The sequence below is a fragment of the Octopus bimaculoides genome, chromosome 11 (assembly GCF_046866305.1).
Source record: "Octopus bimaculoides isolate indiv1 chromosome 11, ASM4686630v1, whole genome shotgun sequence".
In the NCBI taxonomy this organism is placed as follows: Eukaryota; Metazoa; Mollusca; class Cephalopoda; order Octopoda; family Octopodidae; genus Octopus; species Octopus bimaculoides.
Window position 1 is genome coordinate 83454072 of NC_142938.1, and position 27884 is coordinate 83481955.

Consider the following 27884-nt stretch of genomic DNA (forward strand, 5'->3'; position numbering starts at 1 on the left):
GTTCGATTGATTTCTAGAGACACACAACAAAATGCTTCTTCACAGAAACAGTCCTTCACACTTTATTGGAGCTGCTTGTCAGTTTGAGGACTCAGACCACAAAACATACCACAGCACTCAGGTCCTCTCTGCTCAACCATTTCAGAGCGCAAGAAGAATCTGAAAGTCCTTAGGGTTTCAAAAAGGTACCCTGGGCCAAATTTGTCACCAATGATAGATTGCAGATGGCACCAACTGAAGAAAGTCATATACCAGCCTTTGGCTAATGAAGTTCTTGTCAAAGTATGGCATGCATTCCTCACTGAAGATAAATGTTGCAGTTCCACAGAAAGACCAGTTTGATATTGCATGTAGAAGACAGGTTTGAACCGAAACAACTGAAGAAAACAATTAAGAAGCTAAGACCAGTTGAGGGTGATTAACAGGAGGATGTAGAGGGCATCTTTCTGTAGGTGAGGGCTGATTCAGTGTTTAGTGTTCCAGCCATGTAAAGTGTAGAGGCTGAGAGCAGAATGCTTATGACCCTGACATCCTAGCTGAAGATTCAGAAGGCTTTGAAACAAGGATAGAGTTTTCATCACCATCAGAAGACAAGTTTGCAACATCTTCAGGTAATTTCTCCAGTTTCTGTTTAGAGTTAAACATCATTGATGTTTATTTGACTCTCAGGAGGGGAAGGATGCAAATTTGTGAATAGAAGGATGCTGTTAAATTGATTTTGGCTGATGCTTGGCGTTCATCAATTCTAGAGGGATGAAAGGCAAAATCAGCCCCAATGGGATTTGAACTCAAGCTAGTATGGAACACAGACGTTAAATGAGGTTGATGATGGTGATGATATCAACACAAATATGAACACATCAGTTGACTGAAAGTCTGCAGAAAAAAGATTGTAAATAAAAATATACATTTTTAGATTAATAAGTTTTGGTTTTGGTCCAAATCTGTGGCACCTTCAGTGCCTTTTACTATAGCCCCAGGCTGACCGATGCCTTGGTAGTAAATCTGGAAAGTAGAAACTGTAGAATACCTGCCACCATATCAATTATCATCATCATCATCATCATCATCATCATCAGTGTTTAATGTGATCTGGTCAGAAGGATTTTGTGGAGGCAGATTTTCTATGGCAAGATGCCCTTCCTGTAGAAAATACTCATCTCTTTCCAAAGATGGTAAACAATTCCAATGGAAGACAGGAAGCAAACAACACTGTCTGTCTTTGGAACACAGTAAAACATTGAAAATAACTATTTTGGTCAGTGTTGCTGCAAGCTACATGACCTGCTCTCACCTGTATTATATACCTTATACATGTTCCTCCACTCATGTTACATGTAAAGCTACATGAAAGCATACAAAATAAAACTAGAACCTGTGAAAACCTGGAACCTGCAGCTCTGCTTCAGCAATAAGGAACAGTCAATGAAAACAGGTCAGGGTTGGCAACAGGAAGAGCATCCAGTTGTAGAAAAACTGCCTCAACAGATTCCATCTGACAAGCATTGAAAAGTGGACTTGATAATGATGATGATCTTGGTGATAGGATTTGAAGAACAAATACAGTAAAGGTTCTGCCAAACCAGCCAGTTGAATCCATCCATGGCCTTCAAACCTGTGCTAACAACATTTCATTTAATGCCAAATGCTCCAGCAAACCATTGATTCACAAAAACCAATCAAACGACTCTTGCAGACGTTTCTGGTAAAAGAGACTCTGCTGGGGTAGACAAAATGGCAGAGAAAAAGGAACACGTCTGCCCACCTTCGTTCCTTTCATCTGGTGAAAAGGATCGACTGTTGCTGCTGCTGCTACTACTACTACTACTACTACTGCCGCCACCACCACCACCGCTGCTGCTGTTACTGCTATTACTAGCTACTGAGAAAGCTTTTTAGGAGCCACTCAACCTGCAAGAAATAGCAGTCAAGTATCTTTCAAACTACAACAAATGAAAATGTCATTAGATGTCAGACTGATGTGTGAGTGTGTGTGCGTATCTCTCTCTCTCTCTCTCTCTCTCTCTATATATATATATATATATATATAGAGAGAGAGAGAGAGAGAGAGAGAGAGATAGATAGATAGAAAGACATAGATATACACACTAAGTATGGGTGTTTAGTTCACAGGTGATCTAAATGTTTAGGTACGCTAGGTAAGTGCTGTTATGGATTACTTAACGTTTGTTGTCCTCTAACAATTATATATATGTGTGTGTGTGTGTGTGTGTGTGTGTGTGTGTGTGTATAGTTGAAATTTACACACACATACAACACACAAAAGTATACATACATACTAGTACATTATGCGCGCGCGCATGTGTGCGTGCGTGCGTGTATGTGTGTGTATTCAGACGAGATAGTCATGGCTAGAAAGGATTTGATCATGGGTTCGCTTGATTAGAAACTTAGGTGACAGCAGCAACCACGAAATTTACTAACGTTGTTATTACTCACTTCTGAAATTGCAATTTTATTACTTAATCAGTGCTACATACTACTACTACTAGTAGTAGTATGTAGCAGCAGTAGTAGTAGTAGTAGTAGTAGTAGTAGCAGCAGCAGCAGCAGTAGTAGTAGCAGCAGCGATTGTGTATGAAGATGTATTCAACCAGCTGAGAACCGAAAAAATAAACCATACACAATCCAGACATTTTACTAATCACGTGCTAGGTCAGCTAGGTCATGTATGTCAAAGGTTAGGTACTATGTGAGTCACCTAGGTCATCTTGTTGTTTAACCTTCGGACAATCAATCCCCTTCGAGACCATCCTCCTCGTTTTTTTAAAATTTTATTTTTGTTGTTGATGTTTTCCGGAAGCCGGGTATCCGGGTATCCGGGATTGTATTTTGTCATGCGTCTTTCTCTTTCGAAGAATATGATCTGACACAGATTTGGCTGCTATTTCTAACAGCTCAAGCAACCACACAAAGATATTGGCTTCGACAGAAATGGAATAGATTTTGGTACTAAAAAGAAAACCTAGTTTTTTTTTTTTTCATCACAAATCTTATAGCGCCATCTGAGTCACCTAGTTAAGATAAAGGTCAAAAGTTACACTCAAACCAGAGCTAGTTAGGTCATACTTAGGTCAAAGGTTGTACTCCTTCTTTACAACTTAGGTCAAGTGCAGGTCAAAGGTTATATCTCCATCTTATTTAACATGTGAGTTTAACATTGCATTGGAATTCACACTGACATCCTCTTCCTGAAGTCTGTCGGCTTCATACCTTCTCTTTAGGTCGAGAGAACCTTTACGTGGTCGTACAAGTCAGCTAAAAACAGCAGTCAAATCATAGCCTGGACCGATGTCATCTTAGATTTGCTTAGTCGGAAAAATAAAAAGTAAAATATAGAAGCAATAAAAAAAAGGACGGGCTTTGATCATAGGTCAGCTTGTTACAGGATAACCTGGGGTTAAAAAGCAAAAGAAAAACTACAAAAAAAACATACGAACTCAGGTCATCGTCACCACCACCACCACCACCACCACCACTGCTACTATTACTATCACCACTAATACTACCACTGCTACTACTATTACTACAAGTAGAGAATACTAGAGACTTCTAGATGTGCCCCCCTCCTCCACATTCTCCCTCGATTTCTACCATCATTATTACATTCAACACATCATTATCAGTGCCACACTCTTATTGCTAACACAACTAGCAAGATTTACCTCATCTTTACCCCCCCCCCCCCCACCACCACCATCATTACCACTAGTAGAGTGATCGCCACCATCACCACCACCATCATCACTATCGCCAACACTGACTCCAAGAACACAGCAGACAAGTGCAATGATGACTAGATGAAACTACTACTGTGATTCTATACAGAAAGAGAGAGAGAGAGAGAGAGAGAGAGAGAGAGCAGTACGTAGACGCACGTATACACATAGATACACACTAGCGTACATACACAGATATACAGGCGCGACTACACACACGCACGCGCTCTCACAGTAGTCGCGCACTTACACACACATAGTAGCACACACGCACTCACACAGATACATACGCACAGAGCTAGCACGCAGCTTGGATGAAAAGAGAGAGAGAGAGAGAGAGTGATCAGACTACTGGCCTCCCAACCATTCATGCATACCTGCTCGGCTATCTTCGATGATGTGATTTCCCGGGTTCGATTGAATCACCATCGACAGCTCATGACTGATTGGATTCTACAAACATCAGCGATTCTCTTTCTACGTAAGCTTTGAAACCCGTGTTGGAATTACAAGAGAGACGGAAGGGTAGGTAAAAAAGAGAGATAAACAGATTAATTAGCAGCTAATTGGATTGACAGACGAATGCATGATTAGATTATATTATGAATATATATCTATAAGATACGTGTAGGCAGATGGAGATAGATAATGTTTATGTGTATATACACAGACATACAGTCAACAAGATAAACAGACACATAAATAGATAAATTACGAGAGAGAGAGAGAGAGAGAGAGAGAAATGGTAGAACCAATATGCGAACACGCAGCTAGACATACCTAAACTGATATAAGGAATATATATATACGTATAGCCGTACATATATATACTCGTACTTAATCCTATATATACACGCGGACAGCACGGATTTACAAAACTATTTCACAAGAGAATGTTCCCTTCTAAGAAACGGTAAGTACAATTCGAGAGCCTTTTTTTTTTAATTCAAAATTCCGTTGATATTTTCTCTACTTTTTCCACCCCGAATTCCTTCCAACGTGAACATTGCAAGAAAACATTAGTTGTTTATGAGATTTTCTCGCGCATGTGACATATGTGAGTGTATATATGTATGTGTGGATGGAACTCAGGTGTGTATATAGAAAATGGTTTGTGTCACTGTGGCAGATATTACGTCTATATAAATTCTACGAAATTAACTCGATTACGTAGATGTGTATTGAAGACAAATGTATAGAGATATGGGAACCACCTTTTCGGCATTTTTTTTATTACGTTTCTTTTTTCTGTATATCTGTGGGATTTTTTATAAACAGAAGCTGTGTGGATAAGATGTTATTTACCCCAGACGACGAAGACCCTCACTACTTAACTCAACCCCCCCCCCCTCGTTTCACTGTGTCCGTTCCCCTTCTGGACAAACGGGTGTGTATTTGGTCGGAAGCTATGTAGATTTATATGCACCACGTACTATATATATATATATATATATATATATATACACACACACACACAACTCTATAAACATATATATGGGTATATACAACTTTATAAACATATATGTGTATGAATATACCTGTACACGCACGTACGTGTGCGTAATACAAAAGGCAGACACAGGTGTGTACAAGAATAGAGTATAGTACTCAATATAAAAAAAGTTGAGCTCTTTCTCTCTCGTTATATATATATATATATATATATATATATATATATATATATATATATATATATATATACCTTACAACTTTACTGTTTTATATATATATATATATGTATGTATACAGAATGAAGTGAAGCCAAGTCCTGTACAAGCTCACTAGTCCTAAACCTATCCACAGATAATATTACAAGTATTTGGAGTGGTTTGGCTGTTTATATATATATGAAAACTTCAGATATCGTCGTTATTGCAAGCTTGCTCGACCAAATATCGAAAATGATAAACTCCGAGTAAACGAATTGTGAAGTTTTCAGCTTCTAATAAAAGCCGATATATGTAATGAGCCAACATTTTTGAGGGGGCGGGGTATGTTACATTATCATTGCATACATTTGTTGGTTTGATGAAGTAAATAGCGACTATGTTTCGTGTTGGTTTGGTTGAAATGTTGACTAATCACGCACCGCCACCCTCTCCCGGTCACCTTCGCTTCAGTCAAAAAACCTATGCCAGGCAAATCTTTCAAGTTAAACTCGACTGTCTTAGAAAATGGGGACACACCTATTTCTCAATGGACTCAACCTGAGAATAGACGGGATGGTCACGGTTAGATTATCTGTTCGACCAAAACTGAGCTGGGGGCCAAAGAACAAGGTGGGAATATCTACATGGTTAACCGGTTTGCTAGAAACAGCAAACAAATTCTGCCAAGTCACACCTTAGAAAAGAAGGGCGTGTTAATACGGTTGTCAATATAATTGTCAATGGACTGTGCCTATGAATAGACGCGATGGTCATAGATGGAATATCTGCTCAAATTAAACTGAGCTGGGGCCAAACAACGAAGGAACTATCGAGCGGGAGCTAAAGAATGAAGCAGGAACCTTTATGAGCAACGCTTCGAAGCATCGGTTTGAGAGGGATCGTGTGTGTGTGTGTGTCGTTTGTAAAAAACATAAATCCGAAAGAAGAGGCACACTCTAAGATGTAGAGCAGTATATATATATATATATATATATATATATATATATATATATATATATATATATATATATATATATATTGTGATATCAGCCAAATCACAACTCTGCAATCTTAGAAAAGGTAACCGATTAAAAAATAATTTATTTTGTTTCTACTGGTTGGGACCATCTTTTTAGTGAAATGTATTATCCGAAGATTTAATAATATTTTATGAAGAACATTTTCCTTAATTTCGAGTTGTTGAGCAGGTCGGGTGCGCTTTGTAGTTCTTGATGGTCACGCTGATTGGACTAAGCGGTTTACATCACTATTGCCTCGATTAGGGCCGATGGGAGGATGTGCAATATATATATTGCGTGGAGCTCGAAAAATTCGTTGTAACTCATAAAATGTAAAACTGTTCGCATTTATACTGAAGACATACTTTGTCGTGCTTTGGGTCATCGTGTCCTGGTAGAGTGATAGGGATACTAGCGTAACTAGGGGGAGCGGTAGGGGCGGTCTGCTGTAGGCAATTTGTGTTTTTTTGTGGGATTCGGGGGTGGCAAACGGAAGGGCTGCCCCAGGCGGCACACATTCTAGCTACGCTAGTGGATAGGGGTATCGTTGAGACATGCGACTTGTCTCGGTCATCGAAGAACTGGTGGACTCCAGGCCTGACCACAACTAACTTCTTTCGGAAGGCATCAATCACAGAAGAGAGAGAGAGAGAGAGAATCGACCCCACTCTTGGATTGATACTTTAGTTATCGCCCGCAAAGGATGAAAGTTACTGTTACAAGCTGCTGCCAACTGTGATCTGCGGTCTTTGATAATGATTGTCGCTTTCTAATGGAGAAGGAAGAATGCAAAGAAACGAGTGATTGATTTTTCCCCAATCCATTCCTTACTCTTTTCCATTCCCATAGAGTAAGGACAGCAACTGGCTAAGGAGGGCGAGGGGCAGTCTGCTTCGGTCGATGCTTTTATGGAGGTGGCACTTTTGGGTCGACTGTATAAGCTTGCATAGGCTTTGGCGTGGGGGAATGGTAGAGCGACGCAGAACTCAAAGACTGCTTCGGGTGGTAGCTAGATTGTCTACCCTGACCAGAGTTCGGAGACGAATGTAAAAATTTCCCAAGTTGACTTGGGTGGGATTTGAAACCTAAGCGCAGAAAGCAATTTATCCGGCCCTCCACCTTATCGAAAACTAGCATTCATACTTTGTAACACTGAATAGGCTGGACAGTTGGCTCCGGTCGTCTGCCGTGTTGTAGTTGTAGCTTCTATAAAATGCACCATGAAGTTCCGGGTATTGGTCATATGTCTGTGAATTCTTATGTCAGACATTTTATCGGAATACGACAAATAAGTCACACAAACGAAGGAACTTTTACACAGCCAGGTAGTTTGCTAGAAACAGCAGCCAGATACTGCCAAGTCATATCCTACTCTCTTAGACGTCAATGTTGTTGTCAATGGACACTCCCTAGGACAGGTTGGTCATGTTTAAAATATCTGCTCGACTAAAACTGGGCTCAGATCAGACAACAAAGCAGGAGCGTTTATGTAGTCGCTCGACTTGCTAGACATAGTAGCCAAATCATACCCAACTATCTTAGAAAAGAACATATGACATAATGTGGTCGTAGATAGATTGTGCCGATGGGGAAGGAAAAAAAAAAGGACGGGATGGTCACGGTTAGGATATCTGCTTGTTCAGAGCTGAAATCGGAGTTAAACAACATAGCGACCTCTATGTGGCCTCTTGAGACGCTAGAAATAGCAATAATTTTTCCCTTATGTCTATCTCACACCTCTGTTGTTTGTTTTTATTTTTTGTTTGTTTCTTTTTAACGGTAAGGGCGCTTTGCTTAATGTGATCCGAAATATAAAATGGCCAGGATTGGAATCGTCGTGTGCGCTTTTGCAGTGCTTCGATGACACCAGAGAAAGTCTTCCCAATTAAATTCGTTCTGATTTTCTCAGTGTTTTCTTGGCAGAGATAAAATCTGGGTGGTTCGTCATTGCCTTCGCGAACAGAAGTGCCGCTGGCCCACAAGGAGCTCATCCGCCCTTCTGGAATACCTTTGATTATCAGCACTCTGCTGCTTGATCAGGGTTGACCTGGGTTAAACAACACGCCCAGGCGCGGTCCCAGGAATTTTTTGAAGGGAGGGCACAAGGTCAGAAAAAGAATACTATTCCAGGAGAAAAGAGGGTAACAACATTATTTAGAAGGGCGCACTTCTTTTCTTGAGGAGGGCACCTGTCCCTCAGCACCCCTCGCCCCTTGGGTCCGCCATGACGCTAGACTAGTAGTTTCCACCGGCGTCTTGTAAAATGTTTCTTCTTGGGGTTATTATAGAAGTACGAACAAAAAAGGCGATAGAATGACGGACTCAGTGGGTGAGACGGAATCCACTACGGACGTAGTAACCCTTGTTGGATAGGGGTTAGGGTTACAGAAATACCGAAATCTCTCGGTGAATTTTAGAATAGGGAAGGAATGTACTTTTTCCCTTTCCTCCGGGAAAAGAAAAGCGAACTAATCTGGAGGTGAGGATGGGGGGGGGGCAAAAATGTTAAAATATGAAATTTTTGAAATAAATAATAAATTCTTCGGAATATATTTCTCGTTATATAAAACAGAGGAATACATAACAACAAAATAAAAACTATGCTGTTCGTTGCATTTTCCCTCCGCTATGAAGTAGTAACAGTTGGCTTTTCCAGAAGTTCTCTCCATTGTTCAACACGTGGCATTTGAGATATATTCAAAAGGTGGGAATTGAGTCGCTGACAAAGGGTTTTTTAAAAATTTTCTTTTGGTGGAAAAGGAAAGGAAGAAGAAGAAAAAAACACACGAAAATATTGGGTTCTCATGACTGGAATGCTTTTGATCATATCAAGGTTCACAACTATAGCAATCCCTTTATGGTCATTCAGCTTGCAAGAAATAGTGACCAAATCTCCTTCAAATCATGTCCTACCGTATTATACAGGGAAGACATATTGGATCATGTTCTTTGATACACTCAGTGTGCGTGTGTGTGTCGGTATGGTCACATGTGGAATGCCCTTTGATAAGAGGTTTGCTCAGTCAACAATTAAAACGACCCCCCCCTCACCCACATGGTCATCGGTCCGCTTGAATTAGCACTAAGTCGCTTTCAAGACATAATATCCTATCGTTATAAAAGAAGGGCACGTAGTTTCTGGATCCGATATATCTGAAAGAAAGAACAACAATCAGGATGGTCACATTTGGAATACTTTCTGATAAAAGCTTTGCTCACTCAGCATTGACAACAACGACAAGACTCTTCACTGAGTAGCGGATTAAAGGATTAGCAATATCTTCAGGGTAAATCTTTTACTATTACACCCACCTCCAAACTCTGATATCAGTGGACTGTCACCAACTCAAGAAGGAAAAGATCAAAGAATTAGGTGGTTGCTTCTGTAAAAGAATTTCTTTTACATTTTTTGATCATCCAATTCCGCGCCCTTTTCCGGCAAATTTTGACTTTTATACTTGTCTCATGAAACGAATGAAATAGTATAAATTTGCCGTGTTTGGTTACATCGAGCGTTTAAAATTTTTAGGGTCGACTTTTTGCCCTTCGTCATTCCTGTGGTCGATAGAATTGGTAACCGACACAACTCATCCATACCTCCTAGATATGTTTTTACAGTCCATGTTAGAATAAATTTATTATCGTGTCCGGAGGGCGCGGTTGACATTGGGTGACATCAGAACTTACAGTCAAGTGGCTACTATTTAAAACGATATTATTTGACTAAATCTGCCCTACCGTCGTTGCTATCAAATAATTATTGAATTTCTTTGACCCCAAGGCAGTGAGTTGGCATGCCACAAATAAGTACCAGTTGAATATTGAGGGTCGATGTAATCGACTAAACACTCCTGGACCCACAAATTCTAGGCCTTGTGCTTCTAGGAGAAAGAATTATTATTAACGAAATGGCAGAATCGTTAGGATGCCGAACAAACCGCTTGGCGACATTCACTCCGGCTTTACGGAGTCAATAACAACAAAGTATCAATCAAGTACTGAGATCAATGTAATCGATCTACCCCTCCCCTCAAAACTGTTGGCCTTGTGCCAGAATTAGAAAGGATCATAATTGTCATCATTATATTATTGCCAACATAACGAGATTCATTACTGTTTCTGTCGTTTATTCATTTTGGTAAAGCATAAAAGCCATAACATCTCAAGCTTATCATTCATTATTAAAATACTGAATAGACATTTCTTCCTTGGTGGGGGTGGGAGATTGATTGCATTTGTCCACGTACGTGACTGATACTTTATGTATCGACCTAAAGAATGACAACAAATGAAGAAACGACTGGCATCGTCGATAGAGCGTCGCAAAAATATACGCCACGGTATTTGATTTGGTTCCTCAGGTTCTGAGTTCAAAAACCGTTCATAAAAGAAAGTAGCAATCAAGTAGTGGAGTTGATGGCATCGATTCATACCTTTCCAAAGATCGCCCGTACTTCTTCTGGCTTTTTACGTTCTGAGTTCAAATCCTGCCGTGGTTAACTTTATCTACCCCCACCACCACTATTCCCCGTCTCCGGGTCAATAAATTAGAGTACCAGTGGAGCTGAGATCGATTAAATTCCTCCCTAACAACACTTTGGATCTAATTAAGAAACCATTATCATCATTATTATTAGCATCATCAAGACGGCGAAGAGCTGGCAGAATGGTTAACACAGCGGATAAAACGTTCCGAGTTCAAATTCTGTCCAGATCGACTTTACTTTTCATCCTTCTGGGATCGATGAAATATATACCAGTTGAACACTGGGGTCGATGTTCCCCTAAGTTTCTGGTCTTTTGCTTATAATAGAAAGAATTATTATTAATGTAATCTAAATTAAATAAAAATGACCCTTCCATTCCACCGATTATTTTGCTTTCTGTTTTTTTCTCGTTTACTTTAGTTTTCTTTTGTTGTCAAGAAATTGGTTTCTGGTGAAATCGACTGGAATTTTACGAAATGAAGCTTTCTTCGCTTTCATAGACTGCAACACTCTTGTTTCTGTTATAATAGTATTTCCTTTGCGATGTCGTTCTTTAACCTGCTCCCACTATCCCGGTCTATTCATTGCTCTTCCTACAAGAACAACAACAGCAACAACACGTGTGTTTAACTGTAAATATCGATTTCGTCATACTGTAAGCCACAAGGCCTCGAGTTTGGGAGAGAAAAAGAAGAGAGAGAAAGAACTAACATACTCTTAGTCTTCAATTATAATTGGCATTCGCATTTCGTATGCTTTATGGGGATATTAAACTAACATTAGCTCTGTCGTGGATAACCAAGTCAAATCCCTTGGGAATTTTATATATCTTAACATTTTACAGTATCAAGTATCACAAAACTCACAGAATGCAAATAACTGTTTCCATTGATATATTCTATTAGACAGCTCTCTGTTACACACACACACACACACGGAGCAACATTTACCATGGTATAACTACAGATTAGGTCCCCGATCCTCTCTCCATCAACTTTGTTTCTCTATGGTTTACCTTTTAAAAATGCGTGTTTTTAAGTAAAATCTCGAAGAGATATATTTTTGAGGCTGTGAATTATAATTATGTTAATAAAATTCAATAAAAGAAACCTAGAGGAGGAGTTCCGGTTCGCTATTCGTCGCGCCCGCCTAGATTTTGTTCCAACTAATATCTGCGACTGTTTCAGTATTTTTCACATTTTTGTCTCTGATCTATAAATTTGAAACTTTGACATTACGTAACCGACAGTCACGAGAACGTATTTCCTCAAAATGGCATTAAAGAAATATGCATTTTAAAGAGACTTATGAGAAAACAATGTCAGGTGCGAAGGAGAATCGTCCGAAACTCATTTTTTTTCTTTTTTTTTTCAAGCTAATCGTAATGTAGAGCCTCGAAAATGTATCTGCGAAATTTCGTTAAAATAACTGTTAGAAAATTCTTAGAAATTTGGAGAAACAAAGTCGGGTGAGGCACCAAACTATAGTTATACCACTACTACTTTTGTCTGGTTTACGATATACTTTTAAACAGTAACGGATCCCTAATAAATATAATTAATGTGACCCCCTACTTCCACAATTAATACTGGACCCAGTACTTGATTGTTGCTTTATCTCCAGTTCAGTATATTCTTTTAAATCGTAACGAAATGAGTTATTATTTATTTTAGTCAAAGAATTGTCACTTAGAGACACGGAATTTCGTTCTGGTTCTTTATGTTCTGAGTTCAAATACCACCGAAGTCAACATTGCTTTTTATGTTTTTGTGGTCGATAAAATAAAGTACCGGTCAAGTAATGATATCCCAAATTTCTGCTCTTGTACGTAATTTAGAAACAGTTAAAGAGCGGTGGAATGACAGAATCGTTAGAGCATCGAAAAATACTTTTTGTGGTATTTCTTCCAGTTCTTTGCGTTCTGAGTTCAAATCCCTTTCGAGATCGATCAAATAAAGTACAAGTCAATTGCTCAGGTGAAGGGTATCCACTAACATTGACATCCACCCCTCAAAATTGCGAGCGTTGAGTCTAAATTAGAAACAATTATTTGGAGCAGAGAAGTGGTGGCGCACAAAAATATTTTGTGGTGTTTACTTAAAGCTTTCTCCGTTCAGAGTTCAAACTCGGTCGAGGTCAACCTTTCCTTTTAAACCACGGGGTTGAGTTTGTGGTCTCGTTAGAAACGTCAGAGGTGATAATAATCATTGCCAAGGATCAGTAGAGCGTCTGGCAAAATGCCTTGCGCTATTCCTTCCGACTCTTTACGTTCTGAGTTCAAATCCCGCAGCGGTCAACTTAGCCTTTCATCCTTTTGGGGTCGATAAAATAAAGTACGAGAAAGTTGATGGTATCCTCTAACACCTACCCCGATAAACTACTGATTCGCCTTGTATCGTATCAGAAATTATTGCATAGCTGTTTCCTGTATTCTTCTGATAATAAATGTCATGGGAAGAAGAAAACAAAAGCAAGAAAAACAAACATTGAGGGACAGAGAGAGAAAGAGAAAGAGAGAGAGAGAGAGAGAGAGAGAGAGAGAGAGAGAGAGAGAGAGAGAGAGAGAGAGAGACTGACTGTGTACGTGTGAGATTGAAAGAGTGATCGTGTACTACAAAAACGATGTAGAATTCATCTACTTAAATCAATAAGCTTCAAACCAACCATTATTTTGTTGTTGCTACCTGTTTCTATCATTTTCTATCTGTCTGTCTTTCTTCACTTTTTATATAACCTCCATGAAGAATTTATTGTTTCTTGGCAAAACTTTTGTATCTTGTCTGATCTTGTTTCTTTGCTTATGTCAAGGAGACAATTGTCACACAGAAGCACAGGTTAATGACTTCTTTGAACGTGCACAAATTGTGTGAGTGTGTATAGATAGATAGATAGAGAGAGAGAGAGAGAGAGAGAGAGAGAGAGAGAGATAAATAGATAGGTAGATGAATAGATAGACAGACAGACAGATAGATAGATATTAATGATAGTTTTATGTCAAATTATATATGGAAACGTTTTTACATTAAACTAAACCTTTTGGTAAAGTACGTATTTATGAATCTATAAGTTTGTATATGAGTGTGTGTATTAATGTTTGTTTTTATGTCAAATTGTCTATAAAAACAATTCGACGTTCAACTTTTTAGTAGAGAACATGTTCGTTGACCTTTAGAAAGAAATGAAAAGGTTGATAGCGACTTCGAAGTTTCATCATACTTGTCATCAAGCTGTCACTTTATTTTTTTCCTTGTAAAAGTTAATGTGTATGCAGGTATACAAACACACATGTATGTATGCTCTGCCTGCTGGAAATAGCAACCAAATCTCCAAATCCCCGAAATGCTTAGCAGTATTTCGTCTGTCTTTACGTTCCGAGTTCAAATTCCGCCGAAGTTGACTTTGCCTTTCATACTTTTGGAGTCGTTAAATTAAGTACCAGTTGCGTACTCGGGTCGATCTAATCGACTAGGCCCCACTCCCCCAAATTTCGAGCCTTGTGCTAGAGTAGAAAAGAATAATAGTCCCAAAACACATTATAATTGAAAATTAAAAAAGGAAAATCTATATGTGTTGGTCATGGCTTGATTGTCAGTGGTAGGAGTAGTCTACCAGTAAACTGATTACTTAGTGTCGAATAACAGTTTGTTGGTGGTGAGAGTTTTAAGAAGGTGGGTGTATTGGCTGAAGGGGGATGGGTAGAGAATTCCTTTCAGCTGGTGATTCAAAAGAATGAATCCTAATTTTGCCTCCTGAAAGAATTCCTTGTCAGAGTAGCCATGGGGAAAAACACCATTTTGGAAACAGACCCTACTACTGTGTGTGCGTGTGAGCATATTTTTGTTTTTGACAACAAGGATTCAGTTATTTGATCAACTGAATTACCTGCTCCTGAATGTAAGTGACTGAGTATTCCACAGACATGTGTACCCAGTTCTGCCAATCTCCTCTATTCACCTTGTATCTTCAGGCTCCACCCAGTCACCTCACCACCACTATTTCCAGCTCATTCCAGCTTAACCCCAGCTACTCCCTCCCTTTCTTCTATAATGTTATCTACCCATTTAGCCCCTTTACTGCAAGAAACCTAATCCGTGCTGGTCCCTCTTCTACTTTAATCCCTTATCTCTAGCATAAAACCACCCCCCTCTCAATTGTCGCCCCACTCAATCAAAAATGATCTTAGTCTTGCAGGATGCATGATAACCTCACTCATGCTGGTGCTACAAAAAAAGCACACAGTACATACCGTAAAGGGGTTGGCATTGGAAAAGGGCACTCAGTTGGGAATTAAATATTATCTTGGTACTTTATTCTGTCGGCCCTCAAAGGATGCTGATTTAACCTGTGTACGTATGTATGTATGTGTGTATGTATAGGTGTGTATGTGTGTATGTATAGGTGTGTATGTGTGTATAACTTTGTCATCTTCAGTAATGTTTCTGTTTTCTGAGCCAGACCCTGTCAAGAGAATGCGAATAGAAAATCTATCAAGACAACGATGATGATGATGAATAAATGGCTGCAATATAATTAGACCCGAGTGCCATTATTCTAACCAGCTCCACCAACTTATCTCCATTTTACATTGACTTGTTAGACACAGTGAGTTAATTAAATGGTGGCAATTTCCTTTATATCTGATATTGATTGGACTATTAACTGGTTGCCAGGTCTGTTAGCACCATGTTACCAATTCTTGGATTCTTGTAGTACAGGCCTCAGTAGCCATATTACACGTGTGTATAGCCACATACATTCACATATGCACAGATACACACAAATGTATACGTACATGTGTGTTTATATATGTATGTGTGTATGTGTGCATATACAGGGTGGGCCAAAAGCAGGTAAACACTTTTAAAATTAACTTATTCGATTTTTACAGGTACCGTGAATAATGTGCTGTGTGTTACAGTGTTCTGGGACGTTTGAGGAATGTTCCTATGTTGAAGGAGGACATTTTGACCATTTACGAGATTAAACTGTGTTTCATAAATGTAATTAGAATAAATGATTGTAAAAGTAATAAAATGAAAAATATTTCAAAGTGTATAGCTACTTTTGGCTCACCCTGTATATATTTATATATATATGTACATATATGATTTGGGGTTTAGCCCTTCTAAGCAGCATCTTGAGCTGACCAATAGCAGAGATTTGACTGTTATTTCTAGCAGACTGAACAACTGCAAAGATGCTGACTTGTGATGATGATGATGATGATATTGTGGGTGATGCTGGTAGTAGTGGTAACAGTTGCCGGGTGTATTGATGATGATGATGACAATTGTAATGAAGATGACAGGGTAGTGATGTCACAGGTATTTGCACCCTGCCAAAACGTTCCTTGTGCTTGCTGTGCACCTTACCCCCACCCCACAAAGTATAATGTAACACATATATTAAATACCACCCCACCACCACAACAACAACAACAACAATGCCATCTGGTGTGGAGCACACCCCTCCTCCCCACTAATGCAACAGAGACGTTGATGAAACAGTTTCTAATTAGAATCACACAAACAGATGGAATGGTAAATGATAGCCTTCTCTGATTCTGAAACAGACATCCAACAGGTACTGCATGTTTAACCCTGAGTCGATCTTGATCACGTAGATCTAGGCTCAAAGACAATCTATTCATGACCACTCTATCTTATATTTAAGATTTTTCTACTTTGTAGATTTTTTTATAGATGGCAGTATGAAGGTAATGGGAGGTTTGACTGCTATTTCTAGCACGTTGAATAACCATATAGAGGTGTCTTTGTTGGGTAAACTCATTGTGCGTGCGTGCGTGTGCAATAAATTTAATGCGACAGAATGATGGATTTCTGCCCCAAACTATCCTTTCCTTTGATTCTCACAACTATCTGATCTTATGTGATCTCTCTTCTCAGTTATCAAACTCATTCATATTATGTCCACCATCTTTCAGGCCGCATATAAACCATTTTAGCCAGTTCTTCTCCTCTCCAATTTTCCTGAAGTCTTCAACTTAATGAATTCCTTTCTGTTGGAGGTATTTAGGCTAAGCTTTTGATTTCCGGGTGCTTACTGTCACCTCTTTCCTTTCTCCTTCCCATCCTTGTAATGGACTGAAGCCACTACCCTTCTCTTCTGAATAAGCAACAGAAAAGCTAAAAGAAATCTTATTACTGCTGAGACAGATTCTCTGCAAGTGTGATAGCCTTCCTGTTGCCAACCATGTCCAAGCTCCTTCCAATATCCTCACAGCTGGAGCCAATGGAAGGGAGGATTAACCCATCCTATCTGCTGCACAGACAAATTTTTTAGTTTTTTACAAAACTAACCGTGAAGTATTTCTTCCTCCAGTTGTAGAGAGGCTGTGTGTCTTCAGCTATTTCTGTCTGATGAGTCCCTTATATTTCTAAATGTTTCATGGTTATGAAACCAATGGTCACTTGATGATCAGCCATAACATTTAACTTCCTAAAAAAATATGTTACTGTTTTAATGCTTTAGTGTCTGCTTCTTTTTCAGATATAGAAACTACTCTCTCTCTCTGGCCAGGTAACCATGTACCTCCTCTATAGCAAGACACCTGTTTCTGCTTCTATGCCTCTCTGTCACATTCTAACCCTTCCTCATCTGACACAAGATCCCCTCCTTCAATACCTCCTCTTCTCTCAAAAACTCCTTGTCTTGCAAGTTGCTTGGTGACCATGCTGGTGCCACATAGAAAGTATCCTGTCCACATTAGGAAGTGGTTAGCATTTGGAAGAGCATCCAGCTGTAAAAACCATACCAAAATTGACCTTGCCTGTGCTGGTGCCACATGAACAGCATTCAATCCACTCTGAAGGGTGGTGATTGCTGTTAGGAAGGGCATCCAGCCATAAAAACCCTGCCAAAACAGACACAGTAGCCTGGGGCAGTCTTCTACCTGGCCAGTTCCTGTTAAACTGTCCAACCCATGCATGCATGGAAGGTGGACTAATGGTCATCATCATCATCATCATCATCATCATCATATATGTATGTATGTAAGTATATATATTCATGCCTGTATATGTAAATATATATGTGTGTGTGTGTGAGTCACTAATATAGAACATAACTGCAAATATGAATAAATCTATCAACAGACACAGTTCCACCAACAAATACATTAAAAATACAACATGATGAACTGTGAAAGAAAACATATTACATAAATACAGACAGCAACATGTACACATGTATCTACACACACACACATAGATACAGGCAAGTACTCACAAATAACAAATTCACACCTACGCAGACAACAGATATTCGCACTTATGCAGAGAACATAGAATTTCTTCGATGATGCAAGCAGGCTGTTGCTACTTTTGATAATTGTCTTTGTTGACGATTATTATTATTATTATTATTATTACTACTACTACGACAAACAGCTGCACACGTCACGTGAGCAGAATAAGAAATAATGAGCAATTATATCAATTGCTATTTGCTGTAGGTGAGAGATATAGTGAAGTCAGAGTGTAATCCTTAAAAGCCCACCCTGATTGAGGTGGAAGAACGTCTTTATATGAGAAGATCTACTTCCTTCAAATGGGTTCTGACCCAAAATGGGGTCTGGTAAATTGAGAAAGGCTCACAAAGATATGATTTTTGCATTTGAAATGTCTGATGAAATGTAAAATTTCCATGGTTACGTTATACAATTAATCATTTGGACTTCATTGCAAGGTTTCTGGCAAAACAAATACTGAGAAATATTTCATATTTTTGTTTTGCCTTTGTTTTTTTTTAGGTTTCATTTTATTAAAATATTCAAAAAAAGGTTTATAGTTCACAGACTGTGGTAAGAATTTTAGTTTGCAATGCATGGCTTGGGTCCAGTTAGCACTACTCCACATAGCACTGTCCCCTTCTTGGGCTCACATCTCCTGATCCACAGCCATCTCATGACAACCTCTGCTGTCTCTACCACCAGCTTAGTTTCAAGTTTAATTTTAAAATGTAACACCTTAGGGGCCTGTTACTATAACCATGAGTTGCTTAATATACTGCAAGTAAAATTTCAATAAGGAAACTGTACTGAAGTCTATTATGTGTGTGTGTGTGTGTGTGTAAGCATGTATTTTTGAATTTCTGCTTCTTAAAGAGTAGTGACAACACATAGTCATAAATAATAAGTGTGGCAACACCACAGTGAGGCATGCAAAGTAGTGGGAATGTAATAAAGTACTTTGGTTGGGGGGTGGATGGGCATTTAATGATTGGAATCAGAAAGGCCATTAGGCTATACACAGCATCAATAAGGACTGATTTTGCCCAGAACAACATCCTGACCCACCCTTCAGTCAGTCTCTTCACTGACCCCTATAGTCTTTCATGTTTTCTAATCCTCACTTTTATTCAAACAATTTCTAATCAATAACAACAAACAGAACGGAAGGGAGCTCCATTGGTCACGGTCGTTCATACATCTACTCATATATACCCACAGGCCTGGTCTAGACTTTTTGAGGAAGACTGACCGTTGTCCATGCATGCAAGTCACCTCACACCATAATTCTGATGTTTATCCAAGAGAGAAGCTGTTGACTTGGATCCATACAGCTTGGCATCAATGCCATTGCAAGTGTTGCCATCAGAACAGATACCACAAGGCATTTTGTCTGACCCTTTAACAGTTCCAACCGATTTGCATTGATAATTATATTTTATCAACCTTCATCGGATGAAAAGCAAAGTTGGCCTTGGCAGGATTTGAACTCAGAACAAATACCACAAGACATTCTGTCCAATATTGCAATGACTCTGCTAATTTGTTGTTCTCAAAATGAAAGAAATAGGGCCCAGTTTTAACAGCCACATGATAAGACAGACACCTTATTTCCCTTCACCTGCATCTTATTGAACCAGTGATTTATAAATTCAACCCCAGTAAACTAATGTGTTTTATAAAGGGGTAACTCGAAGTGCTGCTTGTTTTAAAGGAGGTGATTGGTGAGATCACCACCTTTTAAATATGAATGTCACATGATTACAGGCCTAAGCTTGATCAACCTAAGTCAAGCAACTTGGAAGTGGGTGTATGGTGTAAGACCCAAAACACCCAGTAACACCCGGATGCAGTGCTGATGATGTTCACATGCATTTGTAGATGTCAAAGTTGAATGAAAGCTTTTGCAAATCTATTTTAATGCTTCAGTATTTTGAAGAAAACAGTTTAACACAAAACTTATAAATAAAACGTTATCATTGTCGTCGTCATCATCGTCATCATTTAACGTCCATCTTTGGTGAGTTTGACAAGATCTGATGAATCAGACGGTTGCATCAAGCTTCAGTGTCTACTTTGGCATGGTTTCTGTGGCTGGATGCTTCTCCTAACACTAATTTACAGAGTGCACCGGGTATCTTTTTGCACGTGTGTGGAACTAGTGAAGTCCTAACGAAGATTGCCTTGCAGCTTGCAAGGCTAAGGACCAGAGGTAAGGACCTGCAAAGTTAAGGACCAGAGTGGTCACTACAATTGAGGGAGAATGGAAGAAAGAGTGGTGGTTTTAGATGAGAAGATGGAGACTAGAGTTAAGATGAAAACAGCTTTATAGCTGTGATAAGATGATAGTAAAGAGAGCAGACACTAACTGATGCATGGAATTAGTCAAAGGGAAAAGATGGAGAGGGGATTCTAAATGTTTAATTTTAAACAATATCTTTGGAGCATTCTTTTTTCTTTACTGTTCATATGATGTACACTAGTAATTTGTAGTCCATCTTTTTATGAGTCGTTTGTGTGAGTCATTCACCATCATCATCATTTTGATGTTCACTTTTCCATGCTTACATAGGTTGCACAGAATTTATTGAGACAAAGCTTCTACAGTTGGATGCCCTTCCTGTCACCAACCCTCACCTGTTTCTAAACAAGGTGATATACCTCCCTGCTAAGACATGTTTCCACAGAAGACTGGAAATGAATGGCACAACTTGTATGACAGTGACACTCATTTACAGCTGTCATGCCATGGCAAGACAAGAAAGCACAAAGATACACACACATACACACACTCATATGGTATGTATGCATGTATGGTAACCTCACTTGTGCCAGTACCACATAAAAAAAACAGTCAGTATACTGTGAAATGGTTGGCATTTCGAAGTGGATCCAGCAGGCATTGGAGTTTGGTGCAGTCCTCCACCTCCATGTTGGTTCCTGTCAAACTGTTCAACCCATATCAGCCTGGAAAACATTCTTAACTACACAGCTCTGTTTTCACCTATATCACTAAATTTATAAATTCATATCATGTTTTTATACGTGTGTTTGCCCATGTGATTCTGTTATAAAGTTTCAGCATCTTCATATACACACATATCTAGATCAGGTTTTTCTTTATTACTCTGTCAACTCTTTCACTTCTCTATTTATTTAACTTTCTATTGTTTGCTTCTACATTTTCAAAGTATCCTGTTTTACCAAAGTGAGATACAATAAGGATTCTTACAAAACTGCTGTTTTGCAGCTTCTGTTTAGATTTATGAGTGAAAGCTGAACCTACCTTGCATTATGCATTTCAAGAGCTTCATTTATGATTGATCGAAGAATCTTTGTACAGCTTGGCTTAATGGCGTCTGTAAAGTTATCACTGGTTGGACTAATGACGTGTTTATGTATGTGTGTTTGTGTATATATGAGTATGTAACATATGTAATATGTCTATGTTTGTATATATCTATATATATATATATATATCATATATATAATTTGATATATACATATATATGTGTATGTGTGCCTGTGACATCATCATTTACTGTCCACTTTTTACACTTGCATGGGTCGGAATATGTTGAGGCAAATTTTCTACAACCAGATGCCTTTCCTGTCATCAACCCTCACCTGTTTCCTGGAAAGATAACATTTCCTGTGTCAATCCAAGATTTTCATGTGTATATAAAGAAAGAGACAGACGACAAACAGACGAACATTTGCTGAGTCACAAGGAAGAGGGAATACCCATGACCTTTGCTGGTCAACCGAGACCAGTCAGCTGGGCATTGTGGGATACGGCAACAAGTAGATTATTGTTCATTAATGTATGGAAGGAAGACAGTTTGACCCAAAACTGGACCCTAGGGAATGCCAGGGTTGACTGAGAACAGGACAGAAACAGCTATGTCAACACATGCTGTGATGATGGCAATCCGATTGGATGCTACCAATCCAAGGGATTTCTAGTGATTGCTGGATTATTCTTGTTCAAACCAGAACAAACAGCAAAAAACAGGTTCAGTTTCTTGGTGAGGAATCATTGGCAGGTGAATTAATGGACATTGTCTGCTTCCAAAACAATTCCTTTCATGAGAGTCTTGACCAACATGAAGGATATTGATGTTGCTATGGTTAATGACATTTAGACACGGACGTGGGGGGTCTCTATGTGTGGGTAAGTGATTGTATCCTGTAACAGAGCTCGTAGTAACAGACAGAAGGAGGAGGAAGAGAAAGAGAAAAAGAAAGGGTGGTGGTGGTGACGATGATGATGACAATAACAAGGCGGCAGTGTTGGTAGTGGCAGTAATAGTGATGATGATGATGATGAATTGTGTAACCCTTCCCACTGATCTTAATATGATGACATAAAATGCAAAACGGCAACAACAACAACAACAAAAACATGAAGGAAAATATAATTTTAGTAAAGATTATGAAAAGCTGAGATAAGTGTAATATCATTTAGTCACTTAATCCTTTTCCCTCAATCATATTAGCTTCATTATCATAAGGTTCTTATTGACCAGTCTTAACTTTGTCCCAGTGATTAGCAAAAATATCTTTCTATCTACTTATTACATGATTAACTAGTTGTATGCTCCACATAAAATAAACACTCACACACATGTGTATACACACACACACACACACACACACACACACACACACACACACATGTATAATTATTTGATGTGTGTGTGTAGATTTATATATAATGGCTGCAACTTGATTTTGAATAATACCCTTATTCGATTGTTCTCTTCACACATGAGCAGCAAGAAAGTGGTTTTCCACTTCTGATAAGGACTTACATTCTATTGCACACAGGTGGCAATGATGGACACCCCTTGCAGCAGGTGTTCAGAAAGCTCACCACACATATCCTCATGTGCCTTTATTCCATCATGGACATCTTCATTGAATGCTTTGTTTTTTGGGTGGGGTTTCTTTTTCAGCAATGGGCAGCCATAGTATTCATTACATAGTAGAGATGTTAAGAATCAAGTGGTGCCTGAAGCTATTTAAAGAAAAGAAAGCCCTTGCACAGAGGGTCACTTGCCGTCTGTAAAGAATGTATGCATTTGTCCAAAATGAAGAACTAGTCTACATCATTAACATCTGCAACTTTGTTTGTAGCCAATCAGAGTTTTCCTTCTCTTAGAGAAATGTCTAAACCAGACAAGGACTCTCTCCCTCCCACCTCTTGGATGGCCATTAACTTTACTAAATTTATTTGTCCTTTCACTGGTTTTGTTTTTCTTTTTATACTGCATGGTATTCTGTGAAAAGCACAATCTATAACATTCAAGCTTGCTATGGAACTGTTTTAGTCCATTTTAGTCACCAAAGACCTGACCATGAGACCATGCAACAGATTGTACTGGATGATATGTTGCAGTAGCCCTTTTGCATACACACATATACCCATCATCATCATCGTTTAACGTCCACTTTCCATGCTAGCATGGGTTGGACGATTTGACTGAGGACTGGTGAAACCAGAGGGCTACACCAGGCTCCAATCTGATTTGGCAGAGTTTCTACAGCTGGATGCCCTTCCTAACACCAACCACTCTGAGAGTGTAGTGGGTGCTTTTACATGCCACCGGCACAAATGTATATGTATGTATGTACATACATACAAAAATACATATGTATGTATATATACATACATATGTATGTATATGTATGCATATATGCATGTTTTTGTTTGTGTGTATATATATGTATGTATGTATGTATGTATGTATGTATGTATGTATGTATGTACATATATATGTATTATGTATGTGTGTACGTATATATGTATATATATATGTATGTACGTATGTATGTACATATATATGTATGTACGTATGTATGTACATATATATGTATTATGTATGTATGTACATATATATGTATATATATGTATGTATGTATGTACATATATATGTATATATATGTATGTATGTATGTACATATATATGTATATATATGTATGTATGTATGTACATATATATGTATATATATGTATGTATGTATGTACATATATATGTATATATATGTATGTATGTATGTATATATATGTATGTATGTATGTATGTATATATGTATTTATAATTGTATATGGATATGTATGTATCTCATAATCTTCCTCATCATCATCGTTTTAATGATCACTTTTCCATGCTTGCGTAGGTCATCTATGAAGCGCCGGTCGCAATGTCTGCACATCATCAACCACGGCATGCCTAGACCTCCATTTAGTGGGTGTTGACAGCAAATGGATCATTTAACCATCGGAACGCTTCCCTTCCACAAGAAGCGGAAGTGTATGCGTTCCAGTCTGGTGACGGTAAAGTCGGGACAAGGCACGATGGTCAGACGGTAATCGATGATGAATGTGATGTACATGTTTGCCACCTCCACCCAACTTTTAGGGATAGCTTCCTCTCAGACAATTACTGGGCAAGAGTAGCCACCCTAGTTGCTATTTTGCCCCAGTTCTTCTCCATTTGGCGGTCCAGACAAAACCATACTCTGAACACTTTAACCAGTCCGTCAGTCCAGTGTCCCACGATGGAGATGCTATTGGACAGCATGGGCTTGCTTCTCCAGGTGCCGAGCCGCAAGCCCACTGACTTTTCCCGGTTAATTTTTGCTCCCGTACCGCTTCGTATTCTTTTAGTGTCTCGCCGACCAGGTCGATGTGCTTGTAGCATCACTATGACAATGATGTTGTCAGCGTATGCAGACATGCTCCTCCAACATCCCAGCTCTCATGGGATGCCCCTCAGCGTCACCAGCTTCTGCAGTAGTGGCTCAAGCGTCAATATATACAGAAGCAACGAGAGGGGGCATCCTTGACGAACCGAATGCATGATGTTAAATGGTCTGGATAAATGACCATTTACGCGAACTACCGAGCGATGCCGCTGTATAAGGAAGCATTCCAACCGCGGAAGATGGGACCGAAACCAGCCGCTTCAAGGACAGTTTCCAAGTAGTGATGGTCTACCTCACCGAAAGGTTTTGATTGATCCAAATTGATCAGCACCCCACAATTTCCAGACAGAATTAAAAACCATTTTTTCACAAAATATCACATAAAAAACAACAAAAAAAAAATTAAAGAAATAATAAAGGTAGCTCTAACTGACTCTCTGAAGTTTCTAGAATTAAGACTTGTGATAGCATTTATCAAAAATAACCTGACCTTCATTTAGTGCCAAACTCCTTCAAGTTGGTATTAATTACTTAAGATCTTTTGTCAAATATTCCCTGATAATTAACACACACACACACACACACACACACAAACACACACACACACACACACACACACACACACACACACACACACAGAGGGTGACTGAAAAGTCTCTTTAACATTAATATAAACTTAGAACTGAGGTCTGTTGAGCTTTTCAATGTACATCCTCGTCTTCCTCCCTCTCTCTCCATCCCTACCTCACACCTCCCTCATCACAACCTTCACCCACCCCTGCTGCATTAATTATTCCCCACCGCATTCCAATCCCTCATCCACTATTTATAACTACGATTCCAGGACAGGGACTCAATTGGCCTTCCAATCATTCTACCAGAGTCACCAGATGACTCCATGCAATATTTTTCTTTTTTATCTTTTAGTCAGGATGGAAGGTAGTGCCACAGAGCCTTGAAGACTGGGGGTGGGGGAAGAATGAAGAAGATATTCTCAAACCAGAGGCCTGGTCTGATTGCCAGCACCAGAGTGGACTCTGCAAATCTACCCAGGGTACCATGTGGTGGTGTTAATTTAGTAGGGCATTGCAAGATTTGAACACAGGATGCAAAGAGCTAAGGCAAACACCACAAAGCATCTGGTCAGACATTGTTCTGCCAATCCACAGCCTTGGATTGTGTTAAAGTTGACTTCAGTCGGACTTGCACTCAAATGCCACAAACCATTCTGTGCAACACCTTAACGATGCTGTCAATTTAATATGTGAATTAAATGAACCCCATTCACCATTATTGAACAGGATTATCATTATGTTGTGACATTTTTCTGAAATATCATCATCATCATCATCAACATCTTCAGCTGCAGCAACAACATTTAACGTCTCTTTTCCATGCTGGCATGGGTTGGACAGCTTGATAGGAGCTGGAAAGCCAAGGGAACTGCATGAAGATGTATTGCTTGCTTTGGTATGGTTTCTATGATGGAGTGCCCTTCCTAATGCTAACTCCTTTTACAGGGTGTACAAAGGGTGCATTCCACATGTCATTGGGTTCTTAGTTTTCTGAAATATATAAACAATAAATACATGAAAAGATATTCAAAAGCAAAAAAAAACAAACAAAAAGAGCATTTTATATATGATTGAGACATGAGTATAGTGAGATGCTGGCATAGCTATATGGTAAAGAGGCTCACTTGGCAGCCCTGTGGTTTTAGGTTCAGCCCCACTGTACGGCACCTGTGACAAGTGTCTACTACTATGGCCTTGAACCAGGAACCGAAACTGAAAAGAAGCCTGTCGTGTGTGTGTGTGTGTGTGTGTGTGTGTGTGTGTGTACATGGGCGTGTAAGTGCCTTTTGTCTTGACATCATGTGGAATTGTAAATGAGCATCCCTGTCATACCAGCAGAGGAGGAGGACTTCACAAATCCACAATGTCCCCAGCACAAAGTCAGGTACCTTCTTTCAGCTGTTGTTTTCCTGTCAACTGTTTCCCCAGACTTGAAGCATTTCTACTCATATCATTTTCATTACTTTCACCCACTTTCCAACAATTTTACTGGGAACAAGAACTTCCCTTTTTTTCTCTCAACTTCCTTCTCAAAATCAATTTCATGTGAAACGCCATTTTCTTTCTTTTAATTCGTTCTCATAAGGTTCTCTTATCTGCTACCCTTGTGACAAAATATAGAAATTATCATCGTCATCACCATCATCATAGCTATCATTATCACAGCCATCATCATCATCATCATCCTTATTATTGTCATCATCCTCATCATCCTCCTCATCATCATCATCATCATCATCAATGCTATTATTATTGCTACTATTATTGCTAAGGCAGCAAAGTTTGTAGCATCGTCCCAATGTCAGACAAAATGCTTTGTGGCATTTCTTTTCACACTTTATGTTCTGCACTGAAATCTTACTGAGGTCAAATTCACTCAGTCATTGTAAAACACCACCACCACCACCACCACCACTACTACTATTACTATCACCACACTGTATATCTCATAATGCTCTGGAATGTTCTGCTGGGTGGCCACCACTACTTTTGAGATACAAGATTACTGCATCTGGATCAGTGTTTATTAACCATCTTTTTCTCTATTTCTTTTCTTATCCACAGCACAGTCCTAACCCTACACCACTCTACTATATACATGAGGAAACAAAAATTGCCTTATATAAGACATAGTTTACTGCATGATATTAATAGCTTGGCTCACCAAATCCCATTCACTCACAAAAGCAAGTACGATCTGGTAGCTTAAACCATGGGTTTTGGTTAATCCTTTTACTTGTCTATGTTATCACAAACTGACATAGATACCTTCTCAGCACTCCTACTCTTCATGCGACCGAACATCAAGGATGTGATTGATGGATGGAGGCAGGGCTACACCAGCAGTTGTCTCATCCTCATTTTCAGCTGAGTAGACTAGAGTTATGGGAAATGAAGAACCTTGCTCAAGGACACAATGTGATGTTCATTTCAAGAATCAAACCTGCAATTTTA

General features: G+C 39.1%; 1 protein-coding gene across 7 annotated transcripts in view; it reads left to right on the plus strand.

Moving 5' to 3' along the window:
• Window positions 1–27884, plus strand: part of LOC106878525 (GRAM domain-containing protein 4) — a 182881-nt gene that overhangs the window by 9409 nt on the left and 145588 nt on the right. For 3 of the 7 annotated variants that reach the window (XM_052971960.2, XM_089360494.1, XM_089360495.1), the window contains exon 1: window positions 4057–4653. The exons of the other annotated variants lie outside the window; for them this stretch is intronic. The gene's annotated coding sequence lies outside the window, so the exon portion shown is untranslated. Of the gene's footprint in view, window positions 1–4056; window positions 4654–27884 lie in introns of those variants that run through there. 7 annotated transcript variants of the gene reach the window in all.